This window comes from Lissotriton vulgaris, chromosome 1_2 (assembly GCF_964263255.1).
Source record: "Lissotriton vulgaris chromosome 1_2, aLisVul1.2, whole genome shotgun sequence".
Classification (NCBI taxonomy): Eukaryota; Metazoa; Chordata; class Amphibia; order Caudata; family Salamandridae; genus Lissotriton; species Lissotriton vulgaris.
This window is the reverse complement of record NC_141686.1, coordinates 228,747,401-228,771,685: the sequence shown is the minus strand read 5'-3', so window position 1 is coordinate 228,771,685 and position 24,285 is coordinate 228,747,401. Positions and strand designations below refer to the sequence as shown.

The following is a 24,285-nucleotide window of genomic DNA, read 5'->3' as shown; positions in this document are numbered from 1 at the left end:
TGTAATTATATAAATATACAAAGTGTAGGTCAGTGTACGTCCACATTTGTTTAGCTGATTTTAAGGTAGAGTATAGCAGAGCCTGGATAGCTCAGTCGGTAGAGCATCAGACTTTTAATCTGAGGGTCCAGGGTTCAAGTCCCTGTTCAGGCGGTTGTTTCCTTTAAAGAAAAAGTACTCTAATTGTATGCTCTTTTTGTGGACCCCTGCATGACGAATAAGATATTCCATTACTAAAATTGCAAAAACGTCTTTCATGGAGTTGTGAAATACACATCTGTCTCACATATTATGTGCCATTTGACTAAACTTAAGTCGTACGTAGATTTACCAATGGTATCATGTAGTCTGAGACGGTGAATATCATTTCACCAATTCAATATTCAAAATATAGCCATGGTTATAGTATCAAATGAACTTTATAAAGCTGATCAACAGCTAATAGCTCATTATTTCATTTCAGATCATCTCTGCACCTCATTATAGCAGATTGGCTCTGTGGCGCAATGGATAGCGCATTGGACTTCTAGGTGAATGTAAAAAAGATATTCAAAGGTTGTGGGTTCGAATCCCACCAGAGTCAGTTTTATCCCTGTTATCCCAAGTACCAATTCATTATTATATTCTCTGTATTTAGTACTAATACCGGCAACCATCTTAACCCCTTGCGTGCTGATGACAGAACGGTTCCGTCATCAGCTACGGGTGAGCTGTGCTGATGACGAAACCGTTCCGTCATGACTCCGCCCGCGCAAGGCGGAGTCAGCACAGGCGGAAAATACGCCCCGCACGCAAGGGGTTAAAAAACGTAGTGATAGTTGGGACACTTCCTAATGTTGATAATGTCATTTTGTGGGGTGCTGCCTCAGAGCCTGGATAGCTCAGTCGGTAGAGCATCAGACTTTTAATCTGAGGGCCCAGGGTTCAAGTCCCTGTTCAGGCGGCTTGGTTAAAGAAAATGTATATCAATTGCATACTCTTTTCAGGACCCAATGAATGGGAATTCCAATTACAGATGGTTCAAAAAAGTCTTGATCGAGTCCTTACATACCCATCTGTGCTCTACTTTCTTTGACAAGGGTTAAGAAGACTTACCCAAACTGTATCATGTAGTTTGACATGTTGATTATCTTTTATCCAATTCAATGTTCAAAATGTAAGCTAGTGTCTGATTAATTTGATAAAGTTGGTCAACAACTTATAGGTCATCTTTTTATTTGTGAATCTCTGATCACCTTGTTGAATCAGGTCGGATCTCTGGTGCAATGGATTGCGGCTTGGAGTCCTAGGCGAATGTACCAAAAGCATTCAAACGCTAAGGGTTCGAACACCAACCGGGTCAATTTTATCCCTCCTCTATTTTATAACTAATTGAAACAGTAACCAGCAATCCTGCTTCTCCATCACCAGAAACATTTACCAAAATGGCAGTGAAAGAAAGTCTACTTAAACAGAGACTGTTTGCTTTGAAAATGTTGCATAGTCTATGCCCAAGAGGAAATTCCCAATGATACTGCTGAAAATGTAATTTAGGAGTTAGTAATAGTATTTGGCCCTTTATTAATTTCACAGTGTCATTTTAAACACGTGATTTCTATGTCATCCGAAAATGAGATAGTACAAATTTCCGGAGTTATAATGGATTACGTGTGCTGCTGAAATTTCAAATGCTTAAAATATCAATTCATTATTAAACTCTAGAATATTGATTGCTAATATATGTAATTATATAAATATACAAAGTGTAGGTCAGTGTACGTCCACATTTGTTTAGCTGATTTTAAGGTAGAGTATAGCAGAGCCTGGATAGCTCAGTCGGTAGAGCATCAGACTTTTAATCTGAGGGTCCAGGGTTCAAGTCCCTGTTCAGGCGGTTGTTTCCTTTAAAGAAAAAGTACTCTAATTCTATGCTCTTTTTGTGGACCCCTGCATGACGAATAAGATATTCCATTACTAAAATTGCAAAAACGTCTTTCATGGAGTTGTGAAATACACATCTGTCTCACATATTATGTGCCATTTGACTAAACTTAAGTCGTACGTAGATTTACCAATGGTATCATGTAGTCTGAGACGGTGAATATCATTTCACCAATTCAATATTCAAAATATAGCCATGGTTATAGTATCAAATGAACTTTATAAAGCTGATCAACAGCTAATAGCTCATTATTTCATTTCAGAACATCTCTGCACCGCATTATAGCAAATTGGCTCTGTGGCGCAATGGATAGCGCATTGGACTTCTAGGTGAATGTAAAAAAGATATTCAAAGGTTGTGGGTTCGAATCCCACCAGAGTCAGTTTTATCCCTGTTATCCTGTTATCCCAAGTACCAATTCATTATTATATTCTCTGTATTTAGTACTTATACCGGCAACCATCTTAACCCCTTGCGTGCTGATGACAGAACGGTTCCGTCATCAGCTACGGGTGAGCTGTGCTGATGACGAAACCGTTCCGTCATGACTCCGCCCGCGAAAGGCGGAGTCAGCACAGGCGGAAAATACGCCCCGCACGCAAGGGGTTAAAAAACGTAGTGATAGTTGGGACACTTCCTAATGTTGATAATGCCATTTTGTGGGGTGCTGCCTCAGAGCCTGGATAGCTCAGTCGGTAGAGCATCAGACTTTTAATCTGAGGGCCCAGGGTTCAAGTCCCTGTTCAGGCGGCTTGGTTAAAGAAAATGTATATCAATTGCATACTCTTTTCAGGATCCAATGAATGGGAATTCCAATTACAGATGGTTCAAAAAAGTCTTGATCGAGTCCTTACATACCCATCTGTGCTCTACTTTCTTTGACAAGGGTTAAGAAGACTTACCCAAACTGTATCATGTAGTTTGACATGTTGATTATCTTTTATCCAATTCAATGTTCAAAATATAAGCTAGTGTCCGATTAATTTGATAAAGTTGGTCAACCACTTATAGGTCATCTTTTTATTTGTGAATCTCTGATCACCTTGTTGAATCAGGTCGGATCTCTGGTGCAATGGATTGCGGCTTGGAGTCCTAGGCGAATGTAGCAAAAGCATTCAAACGCTAAGGGTTCGAACACCAACTGGGTCAATTTTATCCCTCCTCTATTTTATAACTAATTGAAACAGTAACCAGCAATCCTGCTTCTCCATCACCAGAAACATTTACCAAAATGGCAGTGAAAGAAAGTCTACTTAAACAGAGACTGTTTGCTTTGAAAATGTTGCATAGTCTATGCCCAAGAGGAAATTCCCAATGATACTGCTGAAAATGTAATTTAGGAGTTAGTAATAGTATTTGGCCCTTTATTAATTTCACTGTGTCATTTTAAACACGTGATTTCTATGTCATCCGAAAATGAGATAGTACAAATTTCCGGAGTTATAATGGATTACGTGTGCTGCTGAAATTTCAAATGCTTATAATATCAATTCATTATTAAACTCTAGAATATTGATTGCTAATATGTAATTATATAAATATACAAAGTGTAGGTCAGTGTACGTCCACATTTGTTTAGCTGATTTTAAGGTAGAGTATAGCAGAGCCTGGATAGCTCAGTCGGTAGAGCATCAGACTTTTAATCTGAGGGTCCAGGGTTCAAGTCCCTGTTCAGGCGGTTGTTTCCTTTAAAGAAAAAGTACTCTAATTGTATGCTCTTTTTGTGGACCCCTGCATGACGAATAAGATATTCCATTACTAAAATTGCAAAAACGTCTTTCATGGAGTTGTGAAATACACATCTGTCTCACATATTATGTGCCATTTGACTAAACTTAAGTCGTACGTAGATTTACCAATGGTATCATGTAGTCTGAGACGGTGAATATCATTTCACCAATTCAATATTCAAAATATAGCCATGGTTATAGTATCAAATGAACTTTATAAAGCTGATCAACAGCTAATAGCTCATTATTTCATTTCAGAACATCTCTGCACCTCATTTTAGCAGATTGGCTCTGTGGCGCAATGGATAGCGCATTGGACTTCTAGGTGAATGTAAAAAAGATATTCAAAGGTTGTGGGTTCGAATCCCACCAGAGTCAGTTTTATCCCTGTTATCCTGTTATCCCAAGTACCAATTCATTATTATATTCTCTGTATTTAGTACTAATACCGGCAACCATCTTAACCCCTTGCGTGCTGATGACAGAACGGTTCCGTCATCAGCTACGGGTGAGCTGTGCTGATGACGAAACCGTTCCGTCATGACTCCGCCCGCGCAAGGCGGAGTCAGCACAGGCGGAAAATACGCCCCGCACGCAAGGGGTTAAAAAACGTAGTGATAGTTGGGACACTTCCTAATGTTGATAATGTCATTTTGTGGGGTGCTGCCTCAGAGCCTGGATAGCTCAGTCGGTAGAGCATCAGACTTTTAATCTGAGGGCCCAGGGTTCAAGTCCCTGTTCAGGCGGCTTGGTTAAAGAAAATGTATATCAATTGCATACTCTTTTCAGGACCCAATGAATGGGAATTCCAATTACAGATGGTTCAAAAAAGTCTTGATCGAGTCCTTACATACCCATCTGTGCTCTACTTTCTTTGACAAGGGTTAAGAAGACTTACCCAAACTGTATCATGTAGTTTGACATGTTGATTATCTTTTATCCAATTCAATGTTCAAAATGTAAGCTAGTGTCTGATTAATTTGATAAAGTTGGTCAACAACTTATAGGTCATCTTTTTATTTGTGAATCTCTGATCACCTTGTTGAATCAGGTCGGATCTCTGGTGCAATGGATTGCGGCTTGGAGTCCTAGGCGAATGTAGCAAAAGCATTCAAACGCTAAGGGTTCGAACACCAACTGGGTCAATTTTATCCCTCCTCTATTTTATAACTAATTGAAACAGTAACCAGCAATCCTGCTTCTCCATCACCAGAAACATTTACCAAAATGGCAGTGAAAGAAAGTCTACTTAAACAGAGACTGTTTGCTTTGAAAATGTTGCATAGTCTATGCCCAAGAGGAAATTCCCAATGATACTGCTGAAAATGTAATTTAGGAGTTAGTAATAGTATTTGGCCCTTTATTAATTTCACAGTGTCATTTTAAACACGTGATTTCTATGTCATCCGAAAATGAGATAGTACAAATTTCCGGAGTTATAATGGATTACGTGTGCTGCTGAAATTTCAAATGCTTAAAATATCAATTCATTATTAAACTCTAGAATATTGATTGCTAATATATGTAATTATATAAATATACAAAGTGTAGGTCAGTGTACGTCCACATTTGTTTAGCTGATTTTAAGGTAGAGTATAGCAGAGCCTGGATAGCTCAGTCGGTAGAGCATCAGACTTTTAATCTGAGGGTCCAGGGTTCAAGTCCCTGTTCAGGCGGTTGTTTCCTTTAAAGAAAAAGTACTCTAATTCTATGCTCTTTTTGTGGACCCCTGCATGACGAATAAGATATTCCATTACTAAAATTGCAAAAACGTCTTTCATGGAGTTGTGAAATACACATCTGTCTCACATATTATGTGCCATTTGACTAAACTTAAGTCGTACGTAGATTTACCAATGGTATCATGTAGTCTGAGACGGTGAATATCATTTCACCAATTCAATATTCAAAATATAGCCATGGTTATAGTATCAAATGAACTTTATAAAGCTGATCAACAGCTAATAGCTCATTATTTCATTTCAGAACATCTCTGCACCGCATTATAGCAAATTGGCTCTGTGGCGCAATGGATAGCGCATTGGACTTCTAGGTGAATGTAAAAAAGATATTCAAAGGTTGTGGGTTCGAATCCCACCAGAGTCAGTTTTATCCCTGTTATCCTGTTATCCCAAGTACCAATTCATTATTATATTCTCTGTATTTAGTACTTATACCGGCAACCATCTTAACCCCTTGCGTGCTGATGACAGAACGGTTCCGTCATCAGCTACGGGTGAGCTGTGCTGATGACGAAACCGTTCCGTCATGACTCCGCCCGCGAAAGGCGGAGTCAGCACAGGCGGAAAATACGCCCCGCACGCAAGGGGTTAAAAAACGTAGTGATAGTTGGGACACTTCCTAATGTTGATAATGCCATTTTGTGGGGTGCTGCCTCAGAGCCTGGATAGCTCAGTCGGTAGAGCATCAGACTTTTAATCTGAGGGCCCAGGGTTCAAGTCCCTGTTCAGGCGGCTTGGTTAAAGAAAATGTATATCAATTGCATACTCTTTTCAGGATCCAATGAATGGGAATTCCAATTACAGATGGTTCAAAAAAGTCTTGATCGAGTCCTTACATACCCATCTGTGCTCTACTTTCTTTGACAAGGGTTAAGAAGACTTACCCAAACTGTATCATGTAGTTTGACATGTTGATTATCTTTTATCCAATTCAATGTTCAAAATATAAGCTAGTGTCCGATTAATTTGATAAAGTTGGTCAACCACTTATAGGTCATCTTTTTATTTGTGAATCTCTGATCACCTTGTTGAATCAGGTCGGATCTCTGGTGCAATGGATTGCGGCTTGGAGTCCTAGGCGAATGTAGCAAAAGCATTCAAACGCTAAGGGTTCGAACACCAACTGGGTCAATTTTATCCCTCCTCTATTTTATAACTAATTGAAACAGTAACCAGCAATCCTGCTTCTCCATCACCAGAAACATTTACCAAAATGGCAGTGAAAGAAAGTCTACTTAAACAGAGACTGTTTGCTTTGAAAATGTTGCATAGTCTATGCCCAAGAGGAAATTCCCAATGATACTGCTGAAAATGTAATTTAGGAGTTAGTAATAGTATTTGGCCCTTTATTAATTTCACTGTGTCATTTTAAACACGTGATTTCTATGTCATCCGAAAATGAGATAGTACAAATTTCCGGAGTTATAATGGATTACGTGTGCTGCTGAAATTTCAAATGCTTATAATATCAATTCATTATTAAACTCTAGAATATTGATTGCTAATATGTAATTATATAAATATACAAAGTGTAGGTCAGTGTACGTCCACATTTGTTTAGCTGATTTTAAGGTAGAGTATAGCAGAGCCTGGATAGCTCAGTCGGTAGAGCATCAGACTTTTAATCTGAGGGTCCAGGGTTCAAGTCCCTGTTCAGGCGGTTGTTTCCTTTAAAGAAAAAGTACTCTAATTGTATGCTCTTTTTGTGGACCCCTGCATGACGAATAAGATATTCCATTACTAAAATTGCAAAAACGTCTTTCATGGAGTTGTGAAATACACATCTGTCTCACATATTATGTGCCATTTGACTAAACTTAAGTCGTACGTAGATTTACCAATGGTATCATGTAGTCTGAGACGGTGAATATCATTTCACCAATTCAATATTCAAAATATAGCCATGGTTATAGTATCAAATGAACTTTATAAAGCTGATCAACAGCTAATAGCTCATTATTTCATTTCAGATCATCTCTGCACCTCATTATAGCAGATTGGCTCTGTGGCGCAATGGATAGCGCATTGGACTTCTAGGTGAATGTAAAAAAGATATTCAAAGGTTGTGGGTTCGAATCCCACCAGAGTCAGTTTTATCCCTGTTATCCCAAGTACCAATTCATTATTATATTCTCTGTATTTAGTACTAATACCGGCAACCATCTTAACCCCTTGCGTGCTGATGACAGAACGGTTCCGTCATCAGCTACGGGTGAGCTGTGCTGATGACGAAACCGTTCCGTCATGACTCCGCCCGCGCAAGGCGGAGTCAGCACAGGCGGAAAATACACCCCGCACGCAAGGGGTTAAAAAACGTAGTGATAGTTGGGACACTTCCTAATGTTGATAATGCCATTTTGTGGGGTGCTGCCTCAGAGCCTGGATAGCTCAGTCGGTAGAGCATCAGACTTTTAATCTGAGGGCCCAGGGTTCAAGTCCCTGTTCAGGCGGCTTGGTTAAAGAAAATGTATATCAAATGCATACTCTTTTCAGGATCCAATGAATGGGAATTCCAATTACAGATGGTTCAAAAAAGTCTTGATCGAGTCCTTACATACCCATCTGTGCTCTACTTTCTTTGACAAGGGTTAAGAAGACTTACCCAAACTGTATCATGTAGTTTGACATGTTGATTATCTTTTATCCAATTCAATGTTCAAAATGTAAGCTAGTGTCAGATTAATTTGATAAAGTTGGTCAACCACTTATAGGTCATCTTTTTATTTGTGAATCTCTGATCACCTTGTTGAATCAGGTCGGATCTCTGGTGCAATGGATTGCGGCTTGGAGTCCTAGGCGAATGTAGCAAAAGCATTCAAACGCTAAGGGTTCGAACACCAACTGGGTCAATTTTATCCCTCCTCTATTTTATAACTAATTGAAACAGTAACCAGCAATCCTGCTTCTCCATCACCAGAAACATTTACCAAAATGGCAGTGAAAGAAAGTCTACTTAAACAGAGACTGTTTGCTTTGAAAATGTTGCATAGTCTATGCCCAAGAGGAAATTCCCAATGATACTGCTGAAAATGTAATTTAGGAGTTAGTAATAGTATTTGGCCCTTTATTAATTTCACTGTGTCATTTTAAACACGTGATTTCTATGTCATCCGAAAATGAGATAGTACAAATTTCCGGAGTTATAATGGATTACGTGTGCTGCTGAAATTTCAAATGCTTATAATATCAATTCATTATTAAACTCTAGAATATTGATTGCTAATATGTAATTATATAAATATACAAAGTGTAGGTCAGTGTACGTCCACATTTGTTTAGCTGATTTTAAGGTAGAGTATAGCAGAGCCTGGATAGCTCAGTCGGTAGAGCATCAGACTTTTAATCTGAGGGTCCAGGGTTCAAGTCCCTGTTCAGGCGGTTGTTTCCTTTAAAGAAAAAGTACTCTAATTGTATGCTCTTTTTGTGGACCCCTGCATGACGAATAAGATATTCCATTACTAAAATTGCAAAAACGTCTTTCATGGAGTTGTGAAATACACATCTGTCTCACATATTATGTGCCATTTGACTAAACTTAAGTCGTACGTAGATTTACCAATGGTATCATGTAGTCTGAGACGGTGAATATCATTTCACCAATTCAATATTCAAAATATAGCCATGGTTATAGTATCAAATGAACTTTATAAAGCTGATCAACAGCTAATAGCTCATTATTTCATTTCAGATCATCTCTGCACCTCATTATAGCAGATTGGCTCTGTGGCGCAATGGATAGCGCATTGGACTTCTAGGTGAATGTAAAAAAGATATTCAAAGGTTGTGGGTTCGAATCCCACCAGAGTCAGTTTTATCCCTGTTATCCCAAGTACCAATTCATTATTATATTCTCTGTATTTAGTACTAATACCGGCAACCATCTTAACCCCTTGCGTGCTGATGACAGAACGGTTCCGTCATCAGCTACGGGTGAGCTGTGCTGATGACGAAACCGTTCCGTCATGACTCCGCCCGCACAAGGCGGAGTCAGCACAGGCGGAAAATACGCCCCGCACGCAAGGGGTTAAAAAACGTAGTGATAGTTGGGACACTTCCTAATGTTGATAATGTCATTTTGTGGGGTGCTGCCTCAGAGCCTGGATAGCTCAGTCGGTAGAGCATCAGACTTTTAATCTGAGGGCCCAGGGTTCAAGTCCCTGTTCAGGCGGCTTGGTTAAAGAAAATGTATATCAATTGCATACTCTTTTCAGGACCCAATGAATGGGAATTCCAATTACAGATGGTTCAAAAAAGTCTTGATCGAGTCCTTACATACCCATCTGTGCTCTACTTTCTTTGACAAGGGTTAAGAAGACTTACCCAAACTGTATCATGTAGTTTGACATGTTGATTATCTTTTATCCAATTCAATGTTCAAAATGTAAGCTAGTGTCTGATTAATTTGATAAAGTTGGTCAACAACTTATAGGTCATCTTTTTATTTGTGAATCTCTGATCACCTTGTTGAATCAGGTCGGATCTCTGGTGCAATGGATTGCGGCTTGGAGTCCTAGGCGAATGTAGCAAAAGCATTCAAACGCTAAGGGTTCGAACACCAACTGGGTCAATTTTATCCCTCCTCTATTTTATAACTAATTGAAACAGTAACCAGCAATCCTGCTTCTCCATCACCAGAAACATTTACCAAAATGGCAGTGAAAGAAAGTCTACTTAAACAGAGACTGTTTGCTTTGAAAATGTTGCATAGTCTATGCCCAAGAGGAAATTCCCAATGATACTGCTGAAAATGTAATTTAGGAGTTAGTAATAGTATTTGGCCCTTTATTAATTTCACAGTGTCATTTTAAACACGTGATTTCTATGTCATCCGAAAATGAGATAGTACAAATTTCCGGAGTTATAATGGATTACGTGTGCTGCTGAAATTTCAAATGCTTAAAATATCAATTCATTATTAAACTCTAGAATATTGATTGCTAATATATGTAATTATATAAATATACAAAGTGTAGGTCAGTGTACGTCCACATTTGTTTAGCTGATTTTAAGGTAGAGTATAGCAGAGCCTGGATAGCTCAGTCGGTAGAGCATCAGACTTTTAATCTGAGGGTCCAGGGTTCAAGTCCCTGTTCAGGCGGTTGTTTCCTTTAAAGAAAAAGTACTCTAATTCTATGCTCTTTTTGTGGACCCCTGCATGACGAATAAGATATTCCATTACTAAAATTGCAAAAACGTCTTTCATGGAGTTGTGAAATACACATCTGTCTCACATATTATGTGCCATTTGACTAAACTTAAGTCGTACGTAGATTTACCAATGGTATCATGTAGTCTGAGACGGTGAATATCATTTCACCAATTCAATATTCAAAATATAGCCATGGTTATAGTATCAAATGAACTTTATAAAGCTGATCAACAGCTAATAGCTCATTATTTCATTTCAGAACATCTCTGCACCGCATTATAGCAAATTGGCTCTGTGGCGCAATGGATAGCGCATTGGACTTCTAGGTGAATGTAAAAAAGATATTCAAAGGTTGTGGGTTCGAATCCCACCAGAGTCAGTTTTATCCCTGTTATCCTGTTATCCCAAGTACCAATTCATTATTATATTCTCTGTATTTAGTACTAATACCGGCAACCATCTTAACCCCTTGCGTGCTGATGACAGAACGGTTCCGTCATCAGCTACGGGTGAGCTGTGCTGATGACGAAACCGTTCCGTCATGACTCCGCCCGCGAAAGGCGGAGTCAGCACAGGCGGAAAATACGCCCCGCACGCAAGGGGTTAAAAAACGTAGTGATAGTTGGGACACTTCCTAATGTTGATAATGCCATTTTGTGGGGTGCTGCCTCAGAGCCTGGATAGCTCAGTCGGTAGAGCATCAGACTTTTAATCTGAGGGCCCAGGGTTCAAGTCCACGTTCAGGCGGCTTGGTTAAAGAAAATGTATATCAATTGCATACTCTTTTCAGGATCCAATGAATGGGAATTCCAATTACAGATGGTTCAAAAAAGTCTTGATCGAGTCCTTACATACCCATCTGTGCTCTACTTTCTTTGACAAGGGTTAAGAAGACTTACCCAAACTGTATCATGTAGTTTGACATGTTGATTATCTTTTATCCAATTCAATGTTCAAAATATAAGCTAGTGTCCGATTAATTTGATAAAGTTGGTCAACCACTTATAGGTCATCTTTTTATTTGTGAATCTCTGATCACCTTGTTGAATCAGGTCGGATCTCTGGTGCAATGGATTGCGGCTTGGAGTCCTAGGCGAATGTAGCAAAAGCATTCAAACGCTAAGGGTTCGAACACCAACTGGGTCAATTTTATCCCTCCTCTATTTTATAACTAATTGAAACAGTAACCAGCAATCCTGCTTCTCCATCACCAGAAACATTTACCAAAATGGCAGTGAAAGAAAGTCTACTTAAACAGAGACTGTTTGCTTTGAAAATGTTGCATAGTCTATGCCCAAGAGGAAATTCCCAATGATACTGCTGAAAATGTAATTTAGGAGTTAGTAATAGTATTTGGCCCTTTATTAATTTCACTGTGTCATTTTAAACACGTGATTTCTATGTCATCCGAAAATGAGATAGTACAAATTTCCGGAGTTATAATGGATTACGTGTGCTGCTGAAATTTCAAATGCTTATAATATCAATTCATTATTAAACTCTAGAATATTGATTGCTAATATGTAATTATATAAATATACAAAGTGTAGGTCAGTGTACGTCCACATTTGTTTAGCTGATTTTAAGGTAGAGTATAGCAGAGCCTGGATAGCTCAGTCGGTAGAGCATCAGACTTTTAATCTGAGGGTCCAGGGTTCAAGTCCCTGTTCAGGCGGTTGTTTCCTTTAAAGAAAAAGTACTCTAATTGTATGCTCTTTTTGTGGACCCCTGCATGACGAATAAGATATTCCATTACTAAAATTGCAAAAACGTCTTTCATGGAGTTGTGAAATACACATCTGTCTCACATATTATGTGCCATTTGACTAAACTTAAGTCGTACGTAGATTTACCAATGGTATCATGTAGTCTGAGACGGTGAATATCATTTCACCAATTCAATATTCAAAATATAGCCATGGTTATAGTATCAAATGAACTTTATAAAGCTGATCAACAGCTAATAGCTCATTATTTCATTTCAGATCATCTCTGCACCTCATTATAGCAGATTGGCTCTGTGGCGCAATGGATAGCGCATTGGACTTCTAGGTGAATGTAAAAAAGATATTCAAAGGTTGTGGGTTCGAATCCCACCAGAGTCAGTTTTATCCCTGTTATCCCAAGTACCAATTCATTATTATATTCTCTGTATTTAGTACTAATACCGGCAACCATCTTAACCCCTTGCGTGCTGATGACAGAACGGTTCCGTCATCAGCTACGGGTGAGCTGTGCTGATGACGAAACCGTTCCGTCATGACTCCGCCCGCGCAAGGCGGAGTCAGCACAGGCGGAAAATACACCCCGCACGCAAGGGGTTAAAAAACGTAGTGATAGTTGGGACACTTCCTAATGTTGATAATGCCATTTTGTGGGGTGCTGCCTCAGAGCCTGGATAGCTCAGTCGGTAGAGCATCAGACTTTTAATCTGAGGGCCCAGGGTTCAAGTCCCTGTTCAGGCGGCTTGGTTAAAGAAAATGTATATCAAATGCATACTCTTTTCAGGATCCAATGAATGGGAATTCCAATTACAGATGGTTCAAAAAAGTCTTGATCGAGTCCTTACATACCCATCTGTGCTCTACTTTCTTTGACAAGGGTTAAGAAGACTTACCCAAACTGTATCATGTAGTTTGACATGTTGATTATCTTTTATCCAATTCAATGTTCAAAATGTAAGCTAGTGTCAGATTAATTTGATAAAGTTGGTCAACCACTTATAGGTCATCTTTTTATTTGTGAATCTCTGATCACCTTGTTGAATCAGGTCGGATCTCTGGTGCAATGGATTGCGGCTTGGAGTCCTAGGCGAATGTAGCAAAAGCATTCAAACGCTAAGGGTTCGAACACCAACTGGGTCAATTTTATCCCTCCTCTATTTTATAACTAATTGAAACAGTAACCAGCAATCCTGCTTCTCCATCACCAGAAACATTTACCAAAATGGCAGTGAAAGAAAGTCTACTTAAACAGAGACTGTTTGCTTTGAAAATGTTGCATAGTCTATGCCCAAGAGGAAATTCCCAATGATACTGCTGAAAATGTAATTTAGGAGTTAGTAATAGTATTTGGCCCTTTATTAATTTCACTGTGTCATTTTAAACACGTGATTTCTATGTCATCCGAAAATGAGATAGTACAAATTTCCGGAGTTATAATGGATTACGTGTGCTGCTGAAATTTCAAATGCTTATAATATCAATTCATTATTAAACTCTAGAATATTGATTGCTAATATGTAATTATATAAATATACAAAGTGTAGGTCAGTGTACGTCCACATTTGTTTAGCTGATTTTAAGGTAGAGTATAGCAGAGCCTGGATAGCTCAGTCGGTAGAGCATCAGACTTTTAATCTGAGGGTCCAGGGTTCAAGTCCCTGTTCAGGCGGTTGTTTCCTTTAAAGAAAAAGTACTCTAATTGTATGCTCTTTTTGTGGACCCCTGCATGACGAATAAGATATTCCATTACTAAAATTGCAAAAACGTCTTTCATGGAGTTGTGAAATACACATCTGTCTCACATATTATGTGCCATTTGACTAAACTTAAGTCGTACGTAGATTTACCAATGGTATCATGTAGTCTGAGACGGTGAATATCATTTCACCAATTCAATATTCAAAATATAGCCATGGTTATAGTATCAAATGAACTTTATAAAGCTGATCAACAGCTAATAGCTCATTATTTCATTTCAGATCATCTCTGCACCTCATTATAGCAGATTGGCTCTGTGGCGCAATGGATAGCGCATTGGACTTCTAGGTGAATGTAAAAAAGATATTCAAAGGTTGTGGGTTCGAATCCCACCAGAGTCAGTTTTATCCCTGTTATCCCAAGTACCAATTCATTATTATATTCTCTGTATTTAGTACTAATACCGGCAACCATCTTAACCCCTTGCGTGCTGATGACAGAACGGTTCCGTCATCAGCTACGGGTGAGCTGTGCTGATGACGAAACCGTTCCGTCATGACTCCGCCCGCGCAAGGCGGAGTCAGCACAGGCGGAAAATACGCCCCGCACGCAAGGGGTTAAAAAACGTAGTGATAGTTGGGACACTTCCTAATGTTGATAATGTCATTTTGTGGGGTGCTGCCTCAGAGCCTGGATAGCTCAGTCGGTAGAGCATCAGACTTTTAATCTGAGGGCCCAGGGTTCAAGTCCCTGTTCAGGCGGCTTGGTTAAAGAAAATGTATATCAATTGCATACTCTTTTCAGGACCCAATGAATGGGAATTCCAATTACAGATGGTTCAAAAAAGTCTTGATCGAGTCCTTACATACCCATCTGTGCTCTACTTTCTTTGACAAGGGTTAAGAAGACTTACCCAAACTGTATCATGTAGTTTGACATGTTGATTATCTTTTATCCAATTCAATGTTCAAAATGTAAGCTAGTGTCTGATTAATTTGATAAAGTTGGTCAACAACTTATAGGTCATCTTTTTATTTGTGAATCTCTGATCACCTTGTTGAATCAGGTCGGATCTCTGGTGCAATGGATTGCGGCTTGGAGTCCTAGGCGAATGTAGCAAAAGCATTCAAACGCTAAGGGTTCGAACACCAACTGGGTCAATTTTATCCCTCCTCTATTTTATAACTAATTGAAACAGTAACCAGCAATCCTGCTTCTCCATCACCAGAAACATTTACCAAAATGGCAGTGAAAGAAAGTCTACTTAAACAGAGACTGTTTGCTTTGAAAATGTTGCATAGTCTATGCCCAAGAGGAAATTCCCAATGATACTGCTGAAAATGTAATTTAGGAGTTAGTAATAGTATTTGGCCCTTTATTAATTTCACAGTGTCATTTTAAACACGTGATTTCTATGTCATCCGAAAATGAGATAGTACAAATTTCCGGAGTTATAATGGATTACGTGTGCTGCTGAAATTTCAAATGCTTAAAATATCAATTCATTATTAAACTCTAGAATATTGATTGCTAATATATGTAATTATATAAATATACAAAGTGTAGGTCAGTGTACGTCCACATTTGTTTAGCTGATTTTAAGGTAGAGTATAGCAGAGCCTGGATAGCTCAGTCGGTAGAGCATCAGACTTTTAATCTGAGGGTCCAGGGTTCAAGTCCCTGTTCAGGCGGTTGTTTCCTTTAAAGAAAAAGTACTCTAATTCTATGCTCTTTTTGTGGACCCCTGCATGACGAATAAGATATTCCATTACTAAAATTGCAAAAACGTCTTTCATGGAGTTGTGAAATACACATCTGTCTCACATATTATGTGCCATTTGACTAAACTTAAGTCGTACGTAGATTTACCAATGGTATCATGTAGTCTGAGACGGTGAATATCATTTCACCAATTCAATATTCAAAATATAGCCATGGTTATAGTATCAAATGAACTTTATAAAGCTGATCAACAGCTAATAGCTCATTATTTCATTTCAGAACATCTCTGCACCGCATTATAGCAAATTGGCTCTGTGGCGCAATGGATAGCGCATTGGACTTCTAGGTGAATGTAAAAAAGATATTCAAAGGTTGTGGGTTCGAATCCCACCAGAGTCAGTTTTATCCCTGTTATCCTGTTATCCCAAGTACCAATTCATTATTATATTCTCTGTATTTAGTACTAATACCGGCAACCATCTTAACCCCTTGCGTGCTGATGACAGAACGGTTCCGTCATCAGCTACGGGTGAGCTGTGCTGATGACGAAACCGTTCCGTCATGACTCCGCCCGCGAAAGGCGGAGTCAGCACAGGCGGAAAATACGCCCCGCACGCAAGGGGTTAAAAAACGTAGTGATAGTTGGGACACTTCCTAATGTTGATAATGCCATTTTGTGGGGTGCTGCCTCAGAGCCTGGATAGCTCAGTCGGTAGAGCATCAGACTTTTAATCTGAGGGCCCAGGGTTCAAGTCCACGTTCAGGCGGCTTGGTTAAAGAAAATGTATATCAATTGCATACTCTTTTCAGGATCCAATGAATGGGAATTCCAATTACAGATGGTTCAAAAAAGTCTTGATCGAGTCCTTACATACCCATCTGTGCTCTACTTTCTTTGACAAGGGTTAAGAAGACTTACCCAAACTGTATCATGTAGTTTGACATGTTGATTATCTTTTATCCAATTCAATGTTCAAAATATAAGCTAGTGTCCGATTAATTTGATAAAGTTGGTCAACCACTTATAGGTCATCTTTTTATTTGTGAATCTCTGATCACCTTGTTGAATCAGGTCGGATCTCTGGTGCAATGGATTGCGGCTTGGAGTCCTAGGCGAATGTAGCAAAAGCATTCAAACGCTAAGGGTTCGAACACCAACTGGGTCAATTTTATCCCTCCTCTATTATATAACTAATTGAAACAGTAACCAGCAATCCTGCTTCTCCATCACCAGAAACATTTACCAAAATGGCAGTGAAAGAAAGTCTACTTAAACAGAGACTGTTTGCTTTGAAAATGTTGCATAGTCTATGCCCAAGAGGAAATTCCCAATGATACTGCTGAAAATGTAATTTAGGAGTTAGTAATAGTATTTGGCCCTTTATTAATTTCACTGTGTCATTTTAAACACGTGATTTCTATGTCATCCGAAAATGAGATAGTACAAATTTCCGGAGTTATAATGGATTACGTGTGCTGCTGAAATTTCAAATGCTTATAATATCAATTCATTATTAAACTCTAGAATATTGATTGCTAATATGTAATTATATAAATATACAAAGTGTAGGTCAGTGTACGTCCACATTTGTTTAGCTGATTTTAAGGTAGAGTATAGCAGAGCCTGGATAGCTCAGTCGGTAGAGCATCAGACTTTTAATCTGAGGGTCCAGGGTTCAAGTCCCTGTTCAGGCGGTTGTTTCCTTTAAAGAAAAAGTACTCTAATTGTATGCTCTTTTTGTGGACCCCTGCATGACGAATAAGATATTCCATTACTAAAATTGCAAAAACGTCTTTCATGGAGTTGTGAAATACACATCTGTCTCACATATTATGTGCCATTTGACTAAACTTAAGTCGTACGTAGATTTACCAATGGTATCATGTAGTCTGAGACGGTGAATATCATTTCACCAATTCAATATTCAAAATATAGCCATGGTTATAGTATCAAATGAACTTTATAAAGCTGATCAACAGCTAATAGCTCATTATTTCATTTCAGATCATCTCTGCACCTCATTATAGCAGATTGGCTCTGTGGCGCAATGGATAGCGCATTGGACTTCTAGGTGAATGTAAAAAAGATATTCAAAGGTTGTGGGTTCGAATCCCACCAGAGTCAGTTTTATCCCTGTTATCCCAAGTACCAATTCATTATTATATTCTCTGTATTTAGTACTAATACCGGCAACCATCTTAACCCCTTGCGTGCTGATGACAGAACGGTTCCGTCATCAGCTACGGGTGAGCTGTGCTGATGACGAAACCGTTCCGTCATGACTCCGCCCGCGCAAGGCGGAGTCAGCACAGGCGGAAAATACACCCCGCACGCAAGGGGTTAAAAAACGTAGTGATAGTTGGGACACTTCCTAATGTTGATAATGCCATTTTGTGGGGTGCTGCCTCAGAGCCTGGATAGCTCAGTCGGTAGAGCATCAGACTTTTAATCTGAGGGCCCAGGGTTCAAGTCCCTGTTCAGGCGGCTTGGTTAAAGAAAATGTATATCAAATGCATACTCTTTTCAGGATCCAATGAATGGGAATTCCAATTACAGATGGTTCAAAAAAGTCTTGATCGAGTCCTTACATACCCATCTGTGCTCTACTTTCTTTGACAAGGGTTAAGAAGACTTACCCAAACTGTATCATGTAGTTTGACATGTTGATTATCTTTTATCCAATTCAATGTTCAAAATGTAAGCTAGTGTCAGATTAATTTGATAAAGTTGGTCAACCACTTATAGGTCATCTTTTTATTTGTGAATCTCTGATCACCTTGTTGAATCAGGTCGGATCTCTGGTGCAATGGATTGCGGCTTGGAGTCCTAGGCGAATGTAGCAAAAGCATTCAAACGCTAAGGGATCGAACACCAACTGGGTCAATTTTATCCCTCCTCTATTTTATAACTAATTGAAACAGTAACCAGCAATCCTGCTTCTCCATCACCAGAAACATTTACCAAAATGGCAGTGAAAGAAAGTCTACTTAAACAGAGACTGTTTGCTTTGAAAATGTTGCATAGTCTATGCCCAAGAGGAAATTCCCAATGATACTGCTGAAAATGTAATTTAGGAGTTAGTAATAGTATTTGGCCCCTTATTAATTTCACTGTGTCATTTTAAACACGTGATTTCTATGTCATCCGAAAATGAGATAGTACAAATTTCCGGAGTTATAATGGATTACGTGTGCTGCTGAAATTTCAAATGCTTATAATATCAATTCATTATTAAACTCTAGAATATTGATTGCTAATATGTAATTATATAAATATACAAAGTGTAGGTCAGTGTACGTCCACATTTGTTTAGCTGATTTTAAGGTAGAGTATAGCAGAGCCTGGATAGCTCAGTCGGTAGAGCATCAGACTTTTAATCTGAGGGTCCAGGGTTCAAGTCCCTGTTCAGGCGGTTGTTTCCTTTAAAGAAAAAGTACTCTAATTGTATGCTCTTTTTGTGGACCCCTGCATGACGAATAAGATATTCCATTACTAAAATTGCAAAAACGTCTTTCATGGAGTTGTGAAATACACATCTGTCTCACATATTATGTGCCATTTGACTAAACTTAAGTCGTACGTAGATTTACCAATGGTATCATGTAGTCTGAGACGGTGAATATCATTTCACCAATTCAATATTCAAAATATAGCCATGGTTATAGTATCAAATGAATTTTATAAAGCTGATCAACAGCTAATAGCTCATTATTTCATTTCAGATCATCTCTGCACCTCATTATAGCAGATTGGCTCTGTGGCGCAATGGATAGCGCATTGGACTTCTAGGTGAATGTAAAAAAGATATTCAAAGGTTGTGGGTTCGAATCCCACCAGAGTCAGTTTTATCCCTGTTATCCTGTTATCCCAAGTACCAATTCATTATTATATTCTCTGTATTTAGTACTAATACCGGCAACCATCTTAACCCCTTGCGTGCTGATGACAGAACGGTTCCGTCATCAGCTACGGGTGAGCTGTGCTGATGACGAAACCGTTCCGTCATGACTCCGCCCGCGAAAGGCGGAGTCAGCACAGGCGGAAAATACGCCCCGCACGCAAGGGGTTAAAAAACGTAGTGATAGTTGGGACACTTCCTAATGTTGATAATGCCATTTTGTGGGGTGCTGCCTCAGAGCCTGGATAGCTCAGTCGGTAGAGCATCAGACTTTTAATCTGAGGGCCCAGGGTTCAAGTCCCTGTTCAGGCGGCTTGGTTAAAGAAAATGTATATCAATTGCACACTCTTTTCAGGATCCAATGAATGGGAATTCCAATTACAGATGGTTCAAAAAAGTCTTGATCGAGTCCTTACATACCCATCTGTGCTCTACTTTCTTTGACAAGGGTTAAGAAGACTTACCCAAACTGTATCATGTAGTTTGACATGTTGATTATCTTTTATCCAATTCAATGTTCAAAATATAAGCTAGTGTCCGATTAATTTGATAAAGTTGGTCAACCACTTATAGGTCATCTTTTTATTTGTGAATCTCTGATCACCTTGTTGAATCAGGTCGGATCTCTGGTGCAATGGATTGCGGCTTGGAGTCCTAGGCGAATGTAGCAAAAGCATTCAAACGCTAAGGGTTCGAACACCAACTGGGTCAATTTTATCCCTCCTCTATTTTATAACTAATTGAAACAGTAACCAGCAATCCTGCTTCTCCATCACCAGAAACATTTACCAAAATGGCAGTGAAAGAAAGTCTACTTAAACAGAGACTGTTTGCTTTGAAAATGTTGCATAGTCTATGCCCAAGAGGAAATTCCCAATGATACTGCTGAAAATGTAATTTAGGAGTTAGTAATAGTATTTGGCCCTTTATTAATTTCACTGTGTCATTTTAAACACGTGATTTCTATGTCATCCGAAAATGAGATAGTACAAATTTCCGGAGTTATAATGGATTACGTGTGCTGCTGAAATTTCAAATGCTTATAATATCAATTCATTATTAAACTCTAGAATATTGATTGCTAATATGTAATTATATAAATATACAAAGTGTAGGTCAGTGTACGTCCACATTTGTTTAGCTGATTTTAAGGTAGAGTATAGCAGAGCCTGGATAGCTCAGTCGGTAGAGCATCAGACTTTTAATCTGAGGGTCCAGGGTTCAAGTCCCTGTTCAGGCGGTTGTTTCCTTTAAAGAAAAAGTACTCTAATTGTATGCTCTTTTTGTGGACCCCTGCATGACGAATAAGATATTCCATTACTAAAATTGCAAAAACGTCTTTCATGGAGTTGTGAAATACACATCTGTCTCACATATTATGTGCCATTTTACTAAACTTAAGTCGTACGTAGATTTACCAATGGTATCATGTAGTCTGAGACGGTGAATATCATTTCACCAATTCAATATTCAAAATATAGCCATGGTTATAGTATCAAATGAACTTTATAAAGCTGATCAACAGCTAATAGCTCATTATTTCATTTCAGATCATCTCTGCACCTCATTATAGCAGATTGGCTCTGTGGCGCAATGGATAGCGCATTGGACTTCTAGGTGAATGTAAAAAAGATATTCAAAGGTTGTGGGTTCGAATCCCACCAGAGTCAGTTTTATCCCTGTTATCCCAAGTACCAATTCATTATTATATTCTCTGTATTTAGTACTAATACCGGCAACCATCTTAACCCCTTGCGTGCTGATGACAGAACGGTTCCGTCATCAGCTACGGGTGAGCTGTGCTGATGACGAAACCGTTCCGTCATGACTCCGCCCGCGCAAGGCGGAGTCAGCACAGGCGGAAAATACACCCCGCACGCAAGGGGTTAAAAAACGTAGTGATAGTTGGGACACTTCCTAATGTTGATAATGCCATTTTGTGGGGTGCTGCCTCAGAGCCTGGATAGCTCAGTCGGTAGAGCATCAGACTTTTAATCTGAGGGCCCAGGGTTCAAGTCCCTGTTCAGGCGGCTTGGTTAAAGAAAATGTATATCAAATGCATACTCTTTTCAGGATCCAATGAATGGGAATTCCAATTACAGATGGTTCAAAAAAGTCTTGATCGAGTCCTTACATACCCATCTGTGCTCTACTTTCTTTGACAAGGGTTAAGAAGACTTACCCAAACTGTATCATGTAGTTTGACATGTTGATTATCTTTTATCCAATTCAATGTTCAAAATGTAAGCTAGTGTCAGATTAATTTGATAAAGTTGGTCAACCACTTATAGGTCATCTTTTTATTTGTGAATCTCTGATCACCTTGTTGAATCAGGTCGGATCTCTGGTGCAATGGATTGCGGCTTGGAGTCCTAGGCGAATGTAGCAAAAGCATTCAAACGCTAAGGGATCGAACACCAACTGGGTCAATTTTATCCCTCCTCTATTTTATAACTAATTGAAACAGTAACCAGCAATCCTGCTTCTCCATCACCAGAAACATTTACCAAAATGGCAGTGAAAGAAAGTCTACTTAAACAGAGACTGTTTGCTTTGAAAATGTTGCATAGTCTATGCCCAAGAGGAAATTCCCAATGATACTGCTGAAAATGTAATTTAGGAGTTAGTAATAGTATTTGGCCCCTTATTAATTTCACTGTGTCATTTTAAACACGTGATTTCTATGTCATCCGAAAATGAGATAGTACAAATTTCCGGAGTTATAATGGATTACGTGTGCTGCTGAAATTTCAAATGCTTATAATATCAATTCATTATTAAACTCTAGAATATTGATTGCTAATATGTAATTATATAAATATACAAAGTGTAGGTCAGTGTACGTCCACATTTGTTTAGCTGATTTTAAGGTAGAGTATAGCAGAGCCTGGATAGCTCAGTCGGTAGAGCATCAGACTTTTAATCTGAGGGTCCAGGGTTCAAGTCCCTGTTCAGGCGGTTGTTTCCTTTAAAGAAAAAGTACTCTAATTGTATGCTCTTTTTGTGGACCCCTGCATGACGAATAAGATATTCCATTACTAAAATTGCAAAAACGTCTTTCATGGAGTTGTGAAATACACATCTGTCTCACATATTATGTGCCATTTGACTAAACTTAAGTCGTACGTAGATTTACCAATGGTATCATGTAGTCTGAGACGGTGAATATCATTTCACCAATTCAATATTCAAAATATAGCCATGGTTATAGTATCAAATGAATTTTATAAAGCTGATCAACAGCTAATAGCTCATTATTTCATTTCAGATCATCTCTGCACCTCATTATAGCAGATTGGCTCTGTGGCGCAATGGATAGCGCATTGGACTTCTAGGTGAATGTAAAAAAGATATTCAAAGGTTGTGGGTTCGAATCCCACCAGAGTCAGTTTTATCCCTGTTATCCTGTTATCCCAAGTACCAATTCATTATTATATTCTCTGTATTTAGTACTAATACCGGCAACCATCTTAACCCCTTGCGTGCTGATGACAGAACGGTTCCGTCATCAGCTACGGGTGAGCTGTGCTGATGACGAAACCGTTCCGTCATGACTCCGCCCGCGCAAGGCGGAGTCAGCACAGGCTGAAAATACGCCCCGCACGCAAGGGGTTAAAAAACGTAGTGATAGTTGGGACACTTCCTAATGTTGATAATGTCATTTTGTGGGGTGCTGCCTCAGAGCCTGGATAGCTCAGTCGGTAGAGCATCAGACTTTTAATCTGAGGGCCCAGGGTTCAAGTCCCTGTTCAGGCGGCTTGGTTAAAGAAAATGTATATCAATTGCATACTCTTTTCAGGACCCAATGAATGGGAATTCCAATTACAGATGGTTCAAAAAAGTCTTGATCGAGTCCTTACATACCCATCTGTGCTCTACTTTCTTTGACAAGGGTTAAGAAGACTTACCCAAACTGTATCATGTAGTTTGACATGTTGATTATCTTTTATCCAATTCAATGTTCAAAATGTAAGCTAGTGTCTGATTAATTTGATAAAGTTGGTCAACAACTTATAGGTCATCTTTTTATTTGTGAATCTCTGATCACCTTGTTGAATCAGGTCGGATCTCTGGTGCAATGGATTGCGGCTTGGAGTCCTAGGCGAATGTAGCAAAAGCATTCAAACGCTAAGGGTTCGAACACCAACTGGGTCAATTTTATCCCTCCTCTATTTTATAACTAATTGAAACAGTAACCAGCAATCCTGCTTCTCCATCACCAGAAACATTTACCAAAATGGCAGTGAAAGAAAGTCTACTTAAACAGAGACTGTTTGCTTTGAAAATGTTGCATAGTCTATGCCCAAGAGGAAATTCCCAATGATACTGCTGAAAATGTAATTTAGGAGTTAGTAATAGTATTTGGCCCTTTATTAATTTCACAGTGTCATTTTAAACACGTGATTTCTATGTCATCCGAAAATGAGATAGTACAAATTTCCGGAGTTATAATGGATTACGTGTGCTGCTGAAATTTCAAATGCTTAAAATATCAATTCATTATTAAACTCTAGAATATTGATTGCTAATATATGTAATTATATAAATATACAAAGTGTAGGTCAGTGTACGTCCACATTTGTTTAGCTGATTTTAAGGTAGAGTATAGCAGAGCCTGGATAGCTCAGTCGGTAGAGCATCAGACTTTTAATCTGAGGGTCCAGGGTTCAAGTCCCTGTTCAGGCGGTTGTTTCCTTTAA

General features: G+C 38.9%; 41 non-coding genes across 41 annotated transcripts; all 41 read left to right on the top strand.

Annotated features, from left to right (window-relative positions):
- Positions 1-80: 80 nt before the first annotated feature.
- On the top strand, positions 81-153 carry TRNAK-UUU (transfer RNA lysine (anticodon UUU)). The gene has a single exon. It is a non-coding gene; the product is annotated as a tRNA-Lys (tRNA).
- Positions 154-492: 339 nt separating this feature from the next.
- Positions 493-583, top strand: TRNAR-UCU (transfer RNA arginine (anticodon UCU)). Its single transcript is given in 2 exon segments — positions 493-529; positions 548-583. It is a non-coding gene; the product is annotated as a tRNA-Arg (tRNA).
- Positions 584-870: 287 nt separating this feature from the next.
- On the top strand, positions 871-943 carry TRNAK-UUU (transfer RNA lysine (anticodon UUU)). Its single transcript has one exon. It is a non-coding gene; the product is annotated as a tRNA-Lys (tRNA).
- Positions 944-1,800: 857 nt separating this feature from the next.
- On the top strand, positions 1,801-1,873 carry TRNAK-UUU (transfer RNA lysine (anticodon UUU)). The gene has a single exon. It is a non-coding gene; the product is annotated as a tRNA-Lys (tRNA).
- Positions 1,874-2,212: 339 nt separating this feature from the next.
- TRNAR-UCU (transfer RNA arginine (anticodon UCU)) lies at positions 2,213-2,303 on the top strand. The gene is given in 2 exon segments: positions 2,213-2,249; positions 2,268-2,303. It is a non-coding gene; the product is annotated as a tRNA-Arg (tRNA).
- Positions 2,304-2,598: 295 nt separating this feature from the next.
- Positions 2,599-2,671, top strand: TRNAK-UUU (transfer RNA lysine (anticodon UUU)). Its single transcript has one exon. It is a non-coding gene; the product is annotated as a tRNA-Lys (tRNA).
- Positions 2,672-3,526: 855 nt separating this feature from the next.
- TRNAK-UUU (transfer RNA lysine (anticodon UUU)) lies at positions 3,527-3,599 on the top strand. The gene has a single exon. It is a non-coding gene; the product is annotated as a tRNA-Lys (tRNA).
- A 339-nt stretch (positions 3,600-3,938) lies between these two features.
- TRNAR-UCU (transfer RNA arginine (anticodon UCU)) lies at positions 3,939-4,029 on the top strand. Its single transcript is given in 2 exon segments — positions 3,939-3,975; positions 3,994-4,029. It is a non-coding gene; the product is annotated as a tRNA-Arg (tRNA).
- A 295-nt stretch (positions 4,030-4,324) lies between these two features.
- Positions 4,325-4,397, top strand: TRNAK-UUU (transfer RNA lysine (anticodon UUU)). The gene has a single exon. It is a non-coding gene; the product is annotated as a tRNA-Lys (tRNA).
- An 857-nt stretch (positions 4,398-5,254) lies between these two features.
- Positions 5,255-5,327, top strand: TRNAK-UUU (transfer RNA lysine (anticodon UUU)). The gene has a single exon. It is a non-coding gene; the product is annotated as a tRNA-Lys (tRNA).
- A 339-nt stretch (positions 5,328-5,666) lies between these two features.
- On the top strand, positions 5,667-5,757 carry TRNAR-UCU (transfer RNA arginine (anticodon UCU)). The gene is given in 2 exon segments: positions 5,667-5,703; positions 5,722-5,757. It is a non-coding gene; the product is annotated as a tRNA-Arg (tRNA).
- Positions 5,758-6,052: 295 nt separating this feature from the next.
- TRNAK-UUU (transfer RNA lysine (anticodon UUU)) lies at positions 6,053-6,125 on the top strand. The gene has a single exon. It is a non-coding gene; the product is annotated as a tRNA-Lys (tRNA).
- Positions 6,126-6,980: 855 nt separating this feature from the next.
- On the top strand, positions 6,981-7,053 carry TRNAK-UUU (transfer RNA lysine (anticodon UUU)). The gene has a single exon. It is a non-coding gene; the product is annotated as a tRNA-Lys (tRNA).
- Positions 7,054-7,392: 339 nt separating this feature from the next.
- TRNAR-UCU (transfer RNA arginine (anticodon UCU)) lies at positions 7,393-7,483 on the top strand. Its single transcript is given in 2 exon segments — positions 7,393-7,429; positions 7,448-7,483. It is a non-coding gene; the product is annotated as a tRNA-Arg (tRNA).
- A 287-nt stretch (positions 7,484-7,770) lies between these two features.
- TRNAK-UUU (transfer RNA lysine (anticodon UUU)) lies at positions 7,771-7,843 on the top strand. The gene has a single exon. It is a non-coding gene; the product is annotated as a tRNA-Lys (tRNA).
- Positions 7,844-8,698: 855 nt separating this feature from the next.
- TRNAK-UUU (transfer RNA lysine (anticodon UUU)) lies at positions 8,699-8,771 on the top strand. The gene has a single exon. It is a non-coding gene; the product is annotated as a tRNA-Lys (tRNA).
- A 339-nt stretch (positions 8,772-9,110) lies between these two features.
- TRNAR-UCU (transfer RNA arginine (anticodon UCU)) lies at positions 9,111-9,201 on the top strand. The gene is given in 2 exon segments: positions 9,111-9,147; positions 9,166-9,201. It is a non-coding gene; the product is annotated as a tRNA-Arg (tRNA).
- Positions 9,202-9,488: 287 nt separating this feature from the next.
- TRNAK-UUU (transfer RNA lysine (anticodon UUU)) lies at positions 9,489-9,561 on the top strand. The gene has a single exon. It is a non-coding gene; the product is annotated as a tRNA-Lys (tRNA).
- An 857-nt stretch (positions 9,562-10,418) lies between these two features.
- TRNAK-UUU (transfer RNA lysine (anticodon UUU)) lies at positions 10,419-10,491 on the top strand. Its single transcript has one exon. It is a non-coding gene; the product is annotated as a tRNA-Lys (tRNA).
- A 339-nt stretch (positions 10,492-10,830) lies between these two features.
- TRNAR-UCU (transfer RNA arginine (anticodon UCU)) lies at positions 10,831-10,921 on the top strand. The gene is given in 2 exon segments: positions 10,831-10,867; positions 10,886-10,921. It is a non-coding gene; the product is annotated as a tRNA-Arg (tRNA).
- A 1,223-nt stretch (positions 10,922-12,144) lies between these two features.
- Positions 12,145-12,217, top strand: TRNAK-UUU (transfer RNA lysine (anticodon UUU)). The gene has a single exon. It is a non-coding gene; the product is annotated as a tRNA-Lys (tRNA).
- A 339-nt stretch (positions 12,218-12,556) lies between these two features.
- TRNAR-UCU (transfer RNA arginine (anticodon UCU)) lies at positions 12,557-12,647 on the top strand. Its single transcript is given in 2 exon segments — positions 12,557-12,593; positions 12,612-12,647. It is a non-coding gene; the product is annotated as a tRNA-Arg (tRNA).
- A 287-nt stretch (positions 12,648-12,934) lies between these two features.
- On the top strand, positions 12,935-13,007 carry TRNAK-UUU (transfer RNA lysine (anticodon UUU)). Its single transcript has one exon. It is a non-coding gene; the product is annotated as a tRNA-Lys (tRNA).
- Positions 13,008-13,862: 855 nt separating this feature from the next.
- On the top strand, positions 13,863-13,935 carry TRNAK-UUU (transfer RNA lysine (anticodon UUU)). The gene has a single exon. It is a non-coding gene; the product is annotated as a tRNA-Lys (tRNA).
- Positions 13,936-14,274: 339 nt separating this feature from the next.
- TRNAR-UCU (transfer RNA arginine (anticodon UCU)) lies at positions 14,275-14,365 on the top strand. The gene is given in 2 exon segments: positions 14,275-14,311; positions 14,330-14,365. It is a non-coding gene; the product is annotated as a tRNA-Arg (tRNA).
- Positions 14,366-14,652: 287 nt separating this feature from the next.
- Positions 14,653-14,725, top strand: TRNAK-UUU (transfer RNA lysine (anticodon UUU)). The gene has a single exon. It is a non-coding gene; the product is annotated as a tRNA-Lys (tRNA).
- An 857-nt stretch (positions 14,726-15,582) lies between these two features.
- On the top strand, positions 15,583-15,655 carry TRNAK-UUU (transfer RNA lysine (anticodon UUU)). The gene has a single exon. It is a non-coding gene; the product is annotated as a tRNA-Lys (tRNA).
- A 339-nt stretch (positions 15,656-15,994) lies between these two features.
- Positions 15,995-16,085, top strand: TRNAR-UCU (transfer RNA arginine (anticodon UCU)). The gene is given in 2 exon segments: positions 15,995-16,031; positions 16,050-16,085. It is a non-coding gene; the product is annotated as a tRNA-Arg (tRNA).
- Positions 16,086-17,308: 1,223 nt separating this feature from the next.
- TRNAK-UUU (transfer RNA lysine (anticodon UUU)) lies at positions 17,309-17,381 on the top strand. Its single transcript has one exon. It is a non-coding gene; the product is annotated as a tRNA-Lys (tRNA).
- Positions 17,382-17,720: 339 nt separating this feature from the next.
- On the top strand, positions 17,721-17,811 carry TRNAR-UCU (transfer RNA arginine (anticodon UCU)). Its single transcript is given in 2 exon segments — positions 17,721-17,757; positions 17,776-17,811. It is a non-coding gene; the product is annotated as a tRNA-Arg (tRNA).
- A 287-nt stretch (positions 17,812-18,098) lies between these two features.
- TRNAK-UUU (transfer RNA lysine (anticodon UUU)) lies at positions 18,099-18,171 on the top strand. The gene has a single exon. It is a non-coding gene; the product is annotated as a tRNA-Lys (tRNA).
- An 855-nt stretch (positions 18,172-19,026) lies between these two features.
- On the top strand, positions 19,027-19,099 carry TRNAK-UUU (transfer RNA lysine (anticodon UUU)). The gene has a single exon. It is a non-coding gene; the product is annotated as a tRNA-Lys (tRNA).
- A 339-nt stretch (positions 19,100-19,438) lies between these two features.
- On the top strand, positions 19,439-19,529 carry TRNAR-UCU (transfer RNA arginine (anticodon UCU)). Its single transcript is given in 2 exon segments — positions 19,439-19,475; positions 19,494-19,529. It is a non-coding gene; the product is annotated as a tRNA-Arg (tRNA).
- A 295-nt stretch (positions 19,530-19,824) lies between these two features.
- Positions 19,825-19,897, top strand: TRNAK-UUU (transfer RNA lysine (anticodon UUU)). The gene has a single exon. It is a non-coding gene; the product is annotated as a tRNA-Lys (tRNA).
- Positions 19,898-20,752: 855 nt separating this feature from the next.
- Positions 20,753-20,825, top strand: TRNAK-UUU (transfer RNA lysine (anticodon UUU)). The gene has a single exon. It is a non-coding gene; the product is annotated as a tRNA-Lys (tRNA).
- A 339-nt stretch (positions 20,826-21,164) lies between these two features.
- On the top strand, positions 21,165-21,255 carry TRNAR-UCU (transfer RNA arginine (anticodon UCU)). The gene is given in 2 exon segments: positions 21,165-21,201; positions 21,220-21,255. It is a non-coding gene; the product is annotated as a tRNA-Arg (tRNA).
- A 287-nt stretch (positions 21,256-21,542) lies between these two features.
- Positions 21,543-21,615, top strand: TRNAK-UUU (transfer RNA lysine (anticodon UUU)). Its single transcript has one exon. It is a non-coding gene; the product is annotated as a tRNA-Lys (tRNA).
- Positions 21,616-22,470: 855 nt separating this feature from the next.
- Positions 22,471-22,543, top strand: TRNAK-UUU (transfer RNA lysine (anticodon UUU)). The gene has a single exon. It is a non-coding gene; the product is annotated as a tRNA-Lys (tRNA).
- Positions 22,544-22,882: 339 nt separating this feature from the next.
- TRNAR-UCU (transfer RNA arginine (anticodon UCU)) lies at positions 22,883-22,973 on the top strand. Its single transcript is given in 2 exon segments — positions 22,883-22,919; positions 22,938-22,973. It is a non-coding gene; the product is annotated as a tRNA-Arg (tRNA).
- A 295-nt stretch (positions 22,974-23,268) lies between these two features.
- On the top strand, positions 23,269-23,341 carry TRNAK-UUU (transfer RNA lysine (anticodon UUU)). The gene has a single exon. It is a non-coding gene; the product is annotated as a tRNA-Lys (tRNA).
- Positions 23,342-24,198: 857 nt separating this feature from the next.
- TRNAK-UUU (transfer RNA lysine (anticodon UUU)) lies at positions 24,199-24,271 on the top strand. Its single transcript has one exon. It is a non-coding gene; the product is annotated as a tRNA-Lys (tRNA).
- The last annotated feature ends 14 nt before the right edge of the window (positions 24,272-24,285 follow it).